The sequence below is a fragment of the Danio aesculapii genome, chromosome 4 (genome assembly GCF_903798145.1).
Source record: "Danio aesculapii chromosome 4, fDanAes4.1, whole genome shotgun sequence".
Lineage (NCBI taxonomy): Eukaryota > Metazoa > Chordata > Actinopteri > Cypriniformes > Danionidae > Danio > Danio aesculapii.
Window position 1 is genome coordinate 29,052,758 of NC_079438.1, and position 13,597 is coordinate 29,066,354.

At 42.3% G+C, this 13,597-nt stretch overlaps 5 non-coding genes across 5 annotated transcripts; all 5 read right to left on the bottom strand.

Moving 5' to 3' along the window:
* Positions 1-7,632: 7,632 nt before the first annotated feature.
* Positions 7,633-7,704, bottom strand: trnal-uaa (transfer RNA leucine (anticodon UAA)). Its single transcript has one exon. It is a non-coding gene; the product is annotated as a tRNA-Leu (tRNA).
* Positions 7,705-7,813: 109 nt separating this feature from the next.
* Positions 7,814-7,885, bottom strand: trnaq-cug (transfer RNA glutamine (anticodon CUG)). The gene has a single exon. It is a non-coding gene; the product is annotated as a tRNA-Gln (tRNA).
* Positions 7,886-11,558: 3,673 nt separating this feature from the next.
* trnaf-gaa (transfer RNA phenylalanine (anticodon GAA)) lies at positions 11,559-11,631 on the bottom strand. Its single transcript has one exon. It is a non-coding gene; the product is annotated as a tRNA-Phe (tRNA).
* An 88-nt stretch (positions 11,632-11,719) lies between these two features.
* On the bottom strand, positions 11,720-11,793 carry trnai-aau (transfer RNA isoleucine (anticodon AAU)). Its single transcript has one exon. It is a non-coding gene; the product is annotated as a tRNA-Ile (tRNA).
* A 109-nt stretch (positions 11,794-11,902) lies between these two features.
* On the bottom strand, positions 11,903-11,974 carry trnaq-cug (transfer RNA glutamine (anticodon CUG)). Its single transcript has one exon. It is a non-coding gene; the product is annotated as a tRNA-Gln (tRNA).
* Between the last annotated feature and the right edge of the window lie 1,623 nt (positions 11,975-13,597).

Genomic DNA, 13,597 nt, shown 5'->3' on the forward strand with positions numbered 1-13,597 from the left:
TTTTAATAGGTTGCATGGAAGGTTCTTTGCGGCCCGATTGCATGGCAGTGCAGTGTCCAAAAGCAAGGCGAGAGAGGGCAGAGAGCAGCAGCGAACTAATGCAAAAGCAAAGTTTTTTACTGTTGCAGTAGGTTTTTAAGTGATCTGGTTCGGTCCATCTCTACGGCCGTGTCTTCCAATGAGCAGTTGCCATGGAGGGCAGGCCCACGCCCTGTATCATTATGCTCAGGGTAAGTCATTAACAGACTGCTTGGTAATTTTATGTGTATTAAAATATCTTGTAAATTCGTTACTATTACATCAAATGTTACAAGACAAATAATGTTTCTGATACTAGTTTTTCATTTACACCAATGTATTGCAAATATCACTAGCTTTTGTTTAGCACCAGATATCATACATTTCAGACACACGCAGAAGGATTCATCTGCTATAAGGGTTAAAAACCATTGATTAACTTGGTTGCAATAAACACATGTAGTATTCAAAGAAAGCCACTGCCAAGGAGGGACACATTTAGTGTTCTCCTTAGGTCTCTGGAATTTTTTTGAAGTAGCACACAACTCTTAAATTCACTAATCCAATTTTTGTTAATTCACAAATTGTCTTTTGATTTTATGAGTTGTATTTTGTAAATGAATATTTTGTTATGGTAGTATGGGGTTTTGGTCGAATGGAATTGGGAGGCTAATAGTACCAGCTGGGTTTGGTGCCTGCTGAGGTCAGTGATGGCTTTTGATTTGTGCCATGCTCTCTCTGTTGCCCTGGGTGCTGTTCTATGTTATCTCAGAACATGCCCTAACACTAAACCATTCTCAGACTATCTGACAACCAGGGAGTAGGGTGCATTGGTCTGGTGGAGACAGGACTGATCTCACCTAGGCAGGATGTTAAAGTGGAGTGTTTCTGTCTGAACTATTTACATCAAGAAGTGAGAACCGTGTATGTTTGAGGGAAGAGAGGATGTAACAGTGGGGGAGAAGTGTGTGGAGGACAAACCAATTTTTACTAGTAGCAATTTAGTTGATGAAACTAGAAACTCCGCTCTCCTAGAAACACCAGCTTCGGGTTCAACAACACCAAGCCCAGCCTAGAAGCCGACTCGATACAGAGGCTCCAATAAGAGGCCGAAGGCCTATCCTCTCTTCTTCAGCAAGGACTCAATGCTGCATACAATCCCCATCCCCCATCACTCAAAATCGCCACCCACCTTTTTCTAGTTTCTTCATACGCCTCCGGAAGATCATCATCCCTCAATTTCAACAAGATGACTGTGAACGAACGCCGCCAGACCCTCATAAATGCCGGAATCTCCATCCCCAACAGCTGCAATAAAATGAAACTACTAAAACTCTAAGAATCCATCTCATCACCAACTCTGCCCCTCAGGACAGCAGAACCGCTCGCTTGCCACACACCCCCCTATCCTCACCCACCACACTCCACATGCACGAAATCTCTCTGGAGCATTAAAGAAAGCAACCAAGAAAAGCAATAATAAAAAGCAATCCCATGGAACTCGACAACTGCACCTACCATAACATTCCAAACATGGGACAATCCACCGGATAATGACGCCACTCTCTTGACTTTTCACCCCACTCCCTTGCCTCCAGCTCCACATTCCAGTGAAAACTCCAGCCCTACTCTTTCAGCCATCCCTTCCACCTTAATCCTCCTCAATTCCTCTCTCCCTTCCAACCTCCCTCACTCTTCAACCCAGATTATTTCTACCCAGTCTTTCTCTACAAGTCCTAACGCTCTTCTCTCCCTACTCATTACCCTCTTCCAGTTTTCCACTCTACATCCCTTCACCAGCACCCACCCCATTACCAACCCTCCCAACAGTCTACAACAAACAAAAGAGGACTCAAGAAGACAGTGGGGATTTTTTATTTTTTTTTTTGTCAAACAAGAATCGATTTTATTTTATGCACAAGAAATGTGGAAGGTTTATAAGCAAGATCAAATATGAAGAAACAAGTCTGAGTGACCATAAGCCAATTTTTATGAATCTAGACTGGAGTAATGTGAAAAAGAGGCCAGGGTGTATGGGTTTTAAACACAGCGGTTTTAAAGAATGAAGACTATGATTTGAGTATAAAGCAAATTATTCAAAGGAAAAAGGGAATGAAATTTATAATGAGGACAAAAGAATGTGGTGGGAGATGTGAAACATTAAGTTAAAAAGTTTACAATAAAATATGGTAGACAATTACAAAATTGTAAAAAATATGAAGGAAAAGGAGCTGAAAGAAAACTAGAAAACGAATTGAAAAAATGAGAATGGAAAGAGTATACAAAAGATAAAAGAACTGGAAGGAAGACTGAAAGAAATGGAGGAGGAGAAATTTGAAGGTGCAAGATTAAGAAGCAAAGCTAAATTTACAGTGGAGGGGGGAAAAGTGCACTAAATTTTTCTTTGATCTAGAGAAGAGAAGAGGGAAGGCAGAAATGATTAAAGAAATAAGGAGCAAAAATGGGAACATAGTAGACAAAATGAGGAGATTTTGAGAAGAAATAAAGAATCATATAATGAGAAATTGTTTTGCACAGAGGGAGTAAAAGAAAAAGAAAAAAGAGGAATTGCTAAAGCTACTCAAATCAAGAGTAGAAGAAGAGGAAAAAGAGAATGTGACAAGGAGGTAAAGAAGAAGAAATAAAAGAGCAATAGTGGATTGAACAAAAGAAAAGTCCAGGAATTGATGGGTTGGAAGTGAATTTTATATTGTTTTTAAAGGTATTTATCTAGTATTTTAAAGGAAGTATATGATGAGATTTTTGAGAATGGTGGGGTAATAAAAGAATGGGGATGGGCTTAATGAAGTGATATACAAAGGAAAGGGGATAAAGTAGATTTAAAAAATTATAGACCTTTAACAATGCTCAATACTGATTTGAAGATTTTAGCAAATGTTTAGCTAACAGACTAAAGGAAGTGATGCCAGCATAATCAAAACAAACCAAGCATATAGTATAAAAGGACGAGACATTGCTGATACAAACTATGAGTATTAAAGACACAGTAAGATATATAAATGATAAGAAGAAAGATGGGTTTTTTAATTAGTCTGGACTTCGAGAAAGCTTTTGATAGAGTCGAGCATGACTTTTATTTGGAGTGTTAAAAGAGTTTTGGTTTTGGGGAAAATTTTATAAAGTGGGTCAGATTTTATATAGAGGAGGAGCTATAACCAGGATAAATGCAATGGTTTTTTAAACGGACTGTTTTAAAATAACAAGATCACTCAGACAGGGTTATGTGCACCTTTTATATGCCTTAGTTGCAGAACCCTGGGATTAGCTGTGAAGCACGAGGAACGAATAAAAGGAATAGAGGTAGAGGGGGGAGTGAATAAAATATTTCAATATGCTGACGATACTACATTAATACTACAAGATCTGGCAAGTGTAAAGCAAGCAATGGAAACGGTACAACATTTTTGCAAGGGTTCAGGAGCTAAAATAAACGAAGATAAAACAGTATATTTGAGATTTGGAGGAACTGAGGCTTTATCTGGACATTTTACGTTCAAGGAAATGGATGAAATTAAAATTTTAGGCATTGTAGTTGGGAGGGATGAAAAGAAAGCAGAAGCAACTATGTGGGAGGAAATGTTAGGAGGGATTGAAAGAAGGCTGAGGTTTTGGAAGTTAATGTCCTTAACTTTGAAGGGGAGGGTTTTAATTTTGAATGTTTTAATGGATGAATGTTTAATAATGATTAGTTCGGAAACGCAAATAAATACATTGAAACCTTTGAACATCCTTAAGGTTTTGAAGAAGTGCACTCAAAGAATGCATCCCGCTTGAGGCATGATGTGACAACTCTGTACTGTAGATAAAAATTGATTCATTTATTTTTGTAAAAAAAAAAAATACTTAGTGTGTTTTCACAAAATATTCTTACAACATTTTCATTGTGTCGTCCGCCACACCTGCAAAGAGCTTTGCTTCACATTGTGATGCAGCAAACACAGTTCTTCATCATCATTCAGCAGTGGATCTGGAAGTGCCTGGAGCATAATCTTAAAATATTACTGTGAAAAATACACACAGCCAAATGTACAATACGATGGGTGCTTTACTTACCAGTAGTAAAAAAGCTGCTTTGGGCCATACGTTTTGGCTGGGGGTTCTGCTGTAGCGAGGAGGTACAGGTGGACTGCAGTTTGGATCTGGAAAACAGAGAGTTTGACATAACAATAAATACACAATATATAACTGATGTTGGGATAATTCTGTATCATGCTCAGTATTCAATCTCCTACTTACAGGGTTAATAGGTGACATCAGTTTTTTTTTGCCAGCTGTGAAGGAGACAAGTGCTTGCCCCGTTTCAACAGCGATTCCACAGGTGGCAGTCTGCTGTACACCTGTTTGGATGGCTGCAGGTGGAGGAGCAGGGACACTGGAGGCTGCAGGTGAAGGTGCAAGAGACACTGGATGCTGCAGTTGGAGGTGCAGAGGCAGCAGCAGAAGCCAGTCTTTTAAGGACATACGTCCTTGAAAAGTGCCATGTTGGTTTTTGGCCTGGCATCTGCCTTAACCAGGTACCTGATGAGGGCTTGAGCCTCCTTGTTCTGGTCCTCAAAACACATCTTTCATGGACCGGCCCTTAAAGTCACCAAACTCCACCATCAAGCACCCTGTATCTCCTTTTGCCCTGGCTTCTGCTTTGCATTTCTGTTTCCTCTGGTACTTCTCTACTTCTTCTGCAATCTCCCTGATGGAGGAAGTGTACTGAAGAAACAGGTGTATGTTTTCTGACAAGGGTGTTGTCTGCAGCTTCTCATCAGAAATGCTAAGCACCAGTACACCGCATACCCCAGAGCATGCTCTAGGAGCCATCTAAATCTTTGGCTCCTGGTACTTGCCAAACTGAATCTTTGCAGTGAGCCAGAACTAAAAACTGGTCACTGGGGTCTCCACCATTGCCTGCTGACAAAAGCAAGTGGCCTCTGCCAGCACCTCTTTCTTGGGTTTGGCTCTTCCAGACTCCCTGCTTACAAGGCGCTCTGCCTCTGCAGATGGCCCGTAAGAGGAGTCTGCTTGATGTCGCTGATTGGCGGCGGAAAAATCGAGTATGCGTACATTTTTTCTGAAAAAAAAAAAACATTAGAGAGAACATTACCTAGAGCATTTAGAAAGATACATTTACATTAAGTGCTGAAACATAATTTAACAAGTAGACATAATCCATATTATTGCAGTAGTAATATACTTCTGGTGAATTTTCTACAGATATGCCTAATATATGCTGGTAGTACAACTTAAAATTCATATAAATAAATGAGAAACAACAGAAATTAAAACATAAGTTATAAAATACACATTAAACTCTTAAGTCTTTACATTATGACTATTTTATAAATAAAATGTTTGTACTTCAGCTATTTAATATAACTATTCTGTTGTGTAATATATCTGAAAACACAAGTAATAAAATAAACAAAATACAATATATGTTTAATATTTTTACAATAGATTTATGAAATACAATACAATCTAATTACTAAATATATATCATATGTTGTCATGAACAAGTGTTAAACTCAAATGTTTTTAAAGTTTGTGCAGTCGTTTTACTTAAAATAGAATTATTTTAAAAGTATAGAATTATTTGCTAAATTAAATGTTTAAGAAAAAACTTTAACTCTGTATTTAATGCAATTACATTATAAGTAACTGTAACTGTACATTTAAATACAGTAACGTTAACTTTTTAGAGTATATAAAAAGCGATAATAGGGCCCAATATTGCTAGGTCGAATGGGGGCATTATTATTCTAAACAAATATCAGAACATTTTGTTTAATCATTACCTTGCTGTCGATTGTAACTTATCATTTAACAGAAATACACACAGTATAATAAACTAATAATAAAGTAGTGTTACATCTGGCTTACCTGATTCAAAGATGACGATTATAATAAAAGTGTCGTGTGATTGGTCAAAAGTAAGCCAGCGAGGAAAACGCGATTGGTCCAAAATACGTCACAGCAAAAAGAAATGCGATTGGCAAAAGGTAAGGCCACTGAAGTGAAACGCGATTGGTCGAAATGACGTCAGCACAAGACAAAGCGATTGGTCAAAAGTAATGCCACCGAGGTGAGGACGTGATTGGCTTATGTGGGCTTACTTTGGGCTTACTTTGGCTCTGTAGACGGGATGCTGCAGGCGCAAGCGAGAGGTAGTGGGATCGATGCCCGCATTCTCCACTTCTGTTTTCATGCCTTTCAACTGGCTTTTATTGCAAAGCTGGTTGCACCTGGAGGGTTTAGAGCGAATTTCCTTACGTCAGCTTTGCCGGTTCGTGCAGTACTAATCATTGCAATCCTTCAGAAGCCCTATCAAGTCACAGTTTTCTTGTATTCAATGGCGCTGTCCGCAGTGGGAAATCAAAGCACTAAATATATAGCAGAGTGCTGTCAATTAGCCATAGATCATCACCAGAAGCGATGTGACCACCTGGGAGAAAGATAGCGTTTTGGTCAATGGAAGCAGGTGGACTTGAGGGAGACAGCAGCTGGACCTTGAGGGTCCTAGAAAACCCATAGTAACTGTTATTCTCTGGCCTTCAAGGGGAATAGAATGCTATTTTAGCTTTTTTGTGCGGTGCTGGCAAAAAAAAAAACAGGGTCCCATCTAGATTTGAATTAGATCGCTGGATGCAGAGTGCTATCCATTACATTATGGAACCTCAAGATGGTGTAGAGCTGCTGCCCCGAGATGAAGATGATGAATTAAAAAACTGGCCTGCAGGAAAGTAGCGAAGGTCCATCCAAGGCAAGGCCAATGTGCATTGATTTCTGAGTAACTCGTCATTCGGCATGCAGGGCTCCTCACACATTTACTGGAGCATTACTAGGTAGGGCCTTCAAAAGAAAAGCACGCCATTCTAGGCAATTTGACGACTAAATGGCAGGCAGGGCAAAGAAGCCACCACAGAACAGATGTGATATTATTTTTTCTTTTTTCGACCACGTCTAAAATGTTCAATTTTGACTGTGAAAAGTGGAATTAGCTTAAATGGTAGAACGGTCGCTTAGCATGCATGAGAGAGGGTAGCTGGATCGATGCCCGCATTATCCACTTCTGTTTTCATCCTTTCACACTGGCTTTTATTGCAAAGCTGGTTGCACCTGGAGGGTTTAGAGCGAATTTCCTTACGTCAGCTTTGCCGGTTCTGTATAGTACTAATCATTGCCAATCCTTCAGAAGCCCTATCAAGTCACAGTTTTCTTTTATTCGATGGCGCGTCCGCAGTGGGAAATCAAAGCACTAAATATATAGCAGAGTGCTGTCGATTAGGCCATAGGAATCATCACCAGAAGCGATGTGACCACCTGGGAGAAAGATAGCGTTTTGGTCAAATGGAAGCAGGTGGACTTAAGGGTGAAGCGGCTAGGCTTTTTGGGTGACTTTCATTCAACTGACCCTGTGCCCAAAACAGAACAACAACATTGCTTTGCCGAAACCCGGGATCGAACCAGGGACCTTTAGATCTTCAGTCTAACGCTCTCCCAACTGAGCTTTCGGCTGCCATGACACAGCTTTCCTGCAGCAGGGATGTCTGTGAGACCAAGCTGAGCCCTTAAGTGCATCTGAGGCATAAGAGAGTAAAAATTTGGCCAGTACGGGTATCGAACCCGCGACCTTGGTTATTAGCACCACGCTCTAACCAACTGAGCTAACCGGCCGTTTTCTTACCAGTGTGCTGGAAAACCCAGAGTTAGTGTCATTCTTTGGCCTTCAAGGGAACAGGATGCTATTTTAACTTTCTTTGTGCGGTGCTGGCAAAATAAAAACAGGTCCCACCGAGATTTGAACTCGGATCACTGGATTCAGAGTCCAGAGTGCTAACCATTACACCATGGAACCTTAAGATGATAGAGCTGCTGCCCGACGAAGAGATGAATTAAAAAAATGGCCTTGCAGGAAAGTAGCAGAAGGTCCATCCAAGGCAAGGCCAATGTGCATTGATTTCTGAGTAACTCGTCATTCGGCATGCAGGGCTCCTCACACATTTACTGGAGCAGGACTAGGTAGGGCCTTCAAAAGAAAAGCACGCTATTCTAGGCAATTTGACGACTAAATGGCAGGCAGGGCAAAGAAGCCACCACAGAACAGATGTGATCTTATTTTTTCTTTTTTGACCACGTCTAAAATGTTCAATTTAGCTTGTGAAAAGGGGAATTAGCTCAAATGGTAGAAGGTCGCTTTAGCATGCATGAGAGAAGGTAGCTGGATCGATGCCCGCATTATCCACTTCTGTTTTCATGCCTTTCACACTGGCCTTTATTGCAAAGCTGGTTGCACCTGGAGGTTTAGAGCGAATTTCCTTACGTCAGCTTTGCCGGTTCTGTATAGTACTATCATTGCAATCCTTCAGAAGCCCTATCAAGTCACAGTTTTCTTTTATTCGATGGAGCGTCCGCAGTGGGAAATCAAAGCACTAAATATATAGCAGAGTGCTGTCGATTAGGCCATAGGAATCATCACCAGAAGCGATGTGACCACCTGGGAGAAAGATAGCGTTTTGGTCAAATGGAAGCAGGTGGACTTGAGGGTGAAGCAGCTGGACTTGGAGGTCCTAGAAACCCATAGTAACTGTTATTCTCTGGCCTTCAAGGGAATAGAATGCTATTTTAGCTTTTTTGTGCGGTGCTGGCAAAAAAAAAAAAACAGGTCCCATCTAGATTTGAATTTAAGATCGCTGATGCAGAGTGCTATCCATTACATTATGGAACCTCAAGATGTGTAGAGCTGCTGCCCGAGATGAAGATGATGAATTAAAAAACTGGCCTTGCAGGAAAGTAGCGGAAGGTCCATACAAGGCAAGGCCAATGTGCATTGATTTCTGAGTAACTCGTCATTCGGCATGCAGGGCTCCGCACACATTTACTGGAGCATTACTAGGTAGGGCCTTCAAAAAGAAAAGCACGCCATTCTAGGCAATTTGACGACTAATGGCAGGCAGGGCCAAAGAAGCCACCACAGAACAGAATGTGATATTATTTTTCTTTTTCCGACCACGTCTAAATGTTCAATTTTGACTGTGAAAAGGGGAATTAGCTTAATGGTAGAACGGTCGCTTAGCATGCATGAGAGAGGTAGCTGGATCGATGCCCGCATTATCCACTTCTGTTTTCATGCCTTTCACACTGGCTTTTATGCAAAGCTGGTTGCACCTGGAGGGTTTAGAGCGAATGTCCTTACGTCAGCTTGCCGGTTCTGTATAGTACTAATCATTGCAATCCTTCAGAAGCCCTATCAAGTCACAGTTTTCTTTTATTCGATGGCGCGTCCGCAGTGGGAAATCAAAAGCACTAATATATAGCAGAGTGCTGTCGATTAGGCCATAGGAATCATCACCAGACGCTGTGACCACCTGGAGAAAGATAGCGTTTTGGTCAAATGGAAGCAGGTGGACTTGAGGGTGAAGCAGCTGGGAGGGTCCTAGAAAACCCATAGTAACTGTTATTCTCTGGCCTTCAAGGGAATAGAATGCTATTTTAGCTTTTTTGTGCTGTGCTGGCAAAAAAAAAACAGGTCCGCATCTAGATTTGAATTTAGATCGCTGGATGCAGAGGTGCTATCCATTACATTATGGAACCTCAAGATGGTGTAGAGCTGCTGCCCCGAGATGAAGATGATGAATTAAAAAACTGGCCTTGCAGGTAAAGTAGCGGAAGGTCCATCCAAGGCAAGGCCAATGTGCATTGATTTCTGAGTAACGTCGTCATTCGGCATGCAGGGCTCCTCACACATTTACTGGAGCATTACTAGGTAGGGCCTTCAAAAGAAAAGCACGCCATTCTAGGCAATTTGACGACTAAATGGCAGGCAGGGCAAAGAAGCCACCACAGAACAGATGTGATCTTATTTTTTCTTTTTTCGACCACGTCTAAAATGTTCAATTTTGACTTGTGAAAAGGGGAATTAGCTCTAAATGGTAGAACGGTCCGCTTAGCATGCATGAGAGAGGTAGCGGGATCGATGCCCGCATTATCCCACTTCTGTTTCATGCCTTTCACACTGGCTTTTATTGCAAAGCTGGTTGCACCTGGAGGGTTTAGAGCGAATTTCCTTACGTCAGCTTGCCGGTTCTGTATAGTACTAATCATTGCAATCCTTCAGAAGCCCTATCAAGTCACAGTTTTCTTTATTCGATGGCAGCGTCCGCAGTGGGAAATCAAAGCACTAATATATAGCAGAGTGCTGTCGATTAGGCCATAGGAATCATCACCAGAAGCGATGTGACCACCTGGGAGAAAGATAGCGTTTGGTCAAATGGAAGCAGGTGGACTTGAAGGGTGAGCAGGCTAGGCCTTTTTGGGTGACTTTCATCAACTGACCCTGTGCCCAAAACAGAACAACAACATTTGGCTTTGCCGAAACCCGGGATTGAACCAGGGACCTTTAGATCTCAGTCTAACGCTCTCCCAACTGAGCTATTCGGCTGCCATGACACAGCTTTCCTGCAGCAGGGATGTCTGTGAGACCAAGCTGAGCCCTTAAGTGCATCTGAGGCATAAGAGAGTAAAATTTGGCCAGTAGGGTATCGACCCACGACCTTGGCGTTATAGCACCACGCTCTAACCAACTGAGCTACACGGGCCGTTTTCTTACCAGTTGTGCTGGAAAATCCAGAGTAGTGTCCTTCTTTGGCCTTCAAGGGAACAGGATGCTATTTTAACTTTTTTTTGTGCGCTGCTGGCAAAAATAAAAACAGGTCCCACCGAGATTGAACTCGGATCACCTGGATCAAAGTCCAGAGTGCTAACCATTACACCATGGAACCTATTAAGTATAGAGCTGCTGCCCTACATGAAGATGATGAATTAAAAAAATGGCCTTGCAGGAAAGTAGGCAGAAGGTCCATCCAGCAGGGCCAATGTGCATTGATTTCTGAGTAACTCGTCATTCGGCCATGCAGGGCTCCTCACACATTTACGGAGCAGACTAGGTAGGGCCTTCAAAGAAAAGCACGCTATTCTAGCAATTTGACGACTAATGGCAGGCAGGGCAAAGAAGCCACCCAAGAACAGATGTGATCTATTTTTCTTTTTTGACCACGTCTAAAATGTTAAATTTGGCTTGTGAAAGGGGGAATTAGCTCAATGGTAAAGTGCCGCTTAGCAGTGCGAGGGGGGTAGCGGGATCGATGCCCGCATTCTCCAATTGTGTTTTCATGCCTTTCACAGTGCTTTTATTGCAAAGCTGTTGCACCTGGAGGGTTTGAGCAAATTTCCTTACGTCAGCTTTGCCGGTTCTGTTAAGTACTAATCATTGCAATCCTTAGAAGCCCTATCAAGTCACAGTTTTCTTTATTCGATGGCGCGTCCGCAGTGGGAAATCAAAGCTCTAAATATATAGCAGAGTGCTGTCGATTAGGCCATAGGAATCATCACCAGAAGCGATGTGACCACCTGGGAGAAAGATAGCGTTTTGGTCAAATGGAAGCAGGTGGACTTAAGGGTGAAGCGGCTAGGCTTTTTGGGTGACTTTCATTCAACTGACCCTGTGCCCAAAAGAGACAACAACATTGCTTTGCCGAAACCCGGGATCGAACCAGGGACCTTTAGATCTTCAGTCTAACGCTCTCCCAACTGAACTATTTCGGCTGCCATGACACAGCTTTCCTGCAGCAGGGATGTCTGTGAGACCAAGCTGAGCCCTTAAGTGCATCTGAGGCATAAGAGAGTAAAAATTTGGCCAGTACGGGTATCGAACCCGTGACCTTGGCGTTATTAGCACCACGCTCTAACCAACTGAGCTAACCGGCCATATTCTTACCATGTGCTGGAAAACCCAGAGTTACTGTCACTCTTTGGCCTTCAAAGGAACAGGATGCTATTTTAACTTTTTTTGTGCGGTGCTGGCAAATAAAAAAACAGGTCCCACCGAGATTTGAACTCGGATCACTGGATTCAGAGTCCAGAGTGCTAACCATTACACCATGGAACCTTTAGATGATACAGAGCTGCTGGCCGACATGAAGATGATGAATTAAAAAAATGGCCTTGCAGGAAAGTAGCAGAAGGTCCATCCAAGGCAAGGCCAATGTGCATTGATTTCTGAGTAACTCGTCATTCGGCATGCAGGGCTCCTCACACATTTACTGGAGCATTACTAGGTAGGGCCTTCAAAAGAAAAGCACGCCATTCTAGGCAATTTATCGACTAAATGGCAGGCAGGGCAAAGAAGCCACCACAGAACAGATGTGATCTTTTTTTTCTTTTTCGACTACGTCTAAAATGTTCAATTTGATTGTGAAAAGGGGAATTAGCTTAAATGGTAGACCGGTCGCTTAGCATGCGAGAAGTAGTGGGATCGATGCCCGCATTCTCCACTTGTGTTTTCATGCCTTTCACAGTGGCTTTTATTGCAAAGCTGGTTGCACCTGGAGGGTTTAGAGTGAATTTCCTTACGTCAGCTTTGCCGGTTCTGTGTAGTACTAATCATTGCAATCCTTCAGAAGCCCTATCAAGTCACAGTTTTCTTTTATTCGATGGCGCGTCCGCAGTGGGAAATCACAGCACTAAATATATAGCAGAGTGCTGTCGATTAGGCCATAGGAATCATCACCAGAAGCGATGTAACCACCTGGGAGAAAGATAGCGTTTTGGTCAAATGGAAGCAGGTGGACTTGAGGGTGAAGCAGCTGGACTTGAGGGTCCTAGAAAACCCATAGTAACTGTTATTCTCTGGCCTTCAATGGAATAGAACGCTATTTTAGCTTTTTTGTGCTGTGCTGGCAAAAAAAAAAAACAGGTCCCATCTAGATTTGAATTTAGATCGCTGGATGCAGAGTGCTATCCATTACATTATGGAACCTCGAGATGGTGTAGAGCTGCTGCCCGAGATGAAGATGATGAGAATTAAAAAACTGGCCTTGCAGGAAAGTAGCAGAAGGTCCATCCAAGGCAAGGCCAATGTGCATTGATTTCTGAGTAACTCGTCATTCGGCATGCAGGGCTCCTCACACATTTACTGGAGCATTACTAGGTAGGGCCTTCAAAAGAAAAGCACGCCATTCTAGGCAATTTGACGACTAAATGGCAGGCAGGGCAAAGAAGCCACCACAGAACAGATGTGATCTTATTTTTTCTTTTTCGACCACGTCTAAAATGTTCAATTTTGATTGTGAAAAGGGGAATTAGCTTAAATGGTAGAACGGTCGCTTAGCATGCATGAGAGAGGTAGCTGGATCGATGCCCGCATTATCCACTTCTGTTTTTCATGCCTTTCACACTGGCTTTTATTGCAAAGCTGGTTGCACCTGGAGGGTTTAGAGCGAATTTCCTTACGTCAGCTTTGCCGGTTCTGTATAGTACTATCATTGCAATCCTTCAGAAGCCCTATCAAGTCACAGTTTTCTTTTATTCGATGGCGTGTCCGCAGTGGGAAATCAAAGCACTAAATATATAGCAGAGTGCTGTCTATTAGGCCATAGGAATCATCACCAGAAGCGATGTGACCACCTGGGAGAAAGATAGCGTTTTGGTCAAATGGAAGCAGGTGGACTTAAGGGTGAAGCGGCTAGGCTTTTTGGGTGACTTTCTTCAACTGACCCTGTGCCCAAAAAGA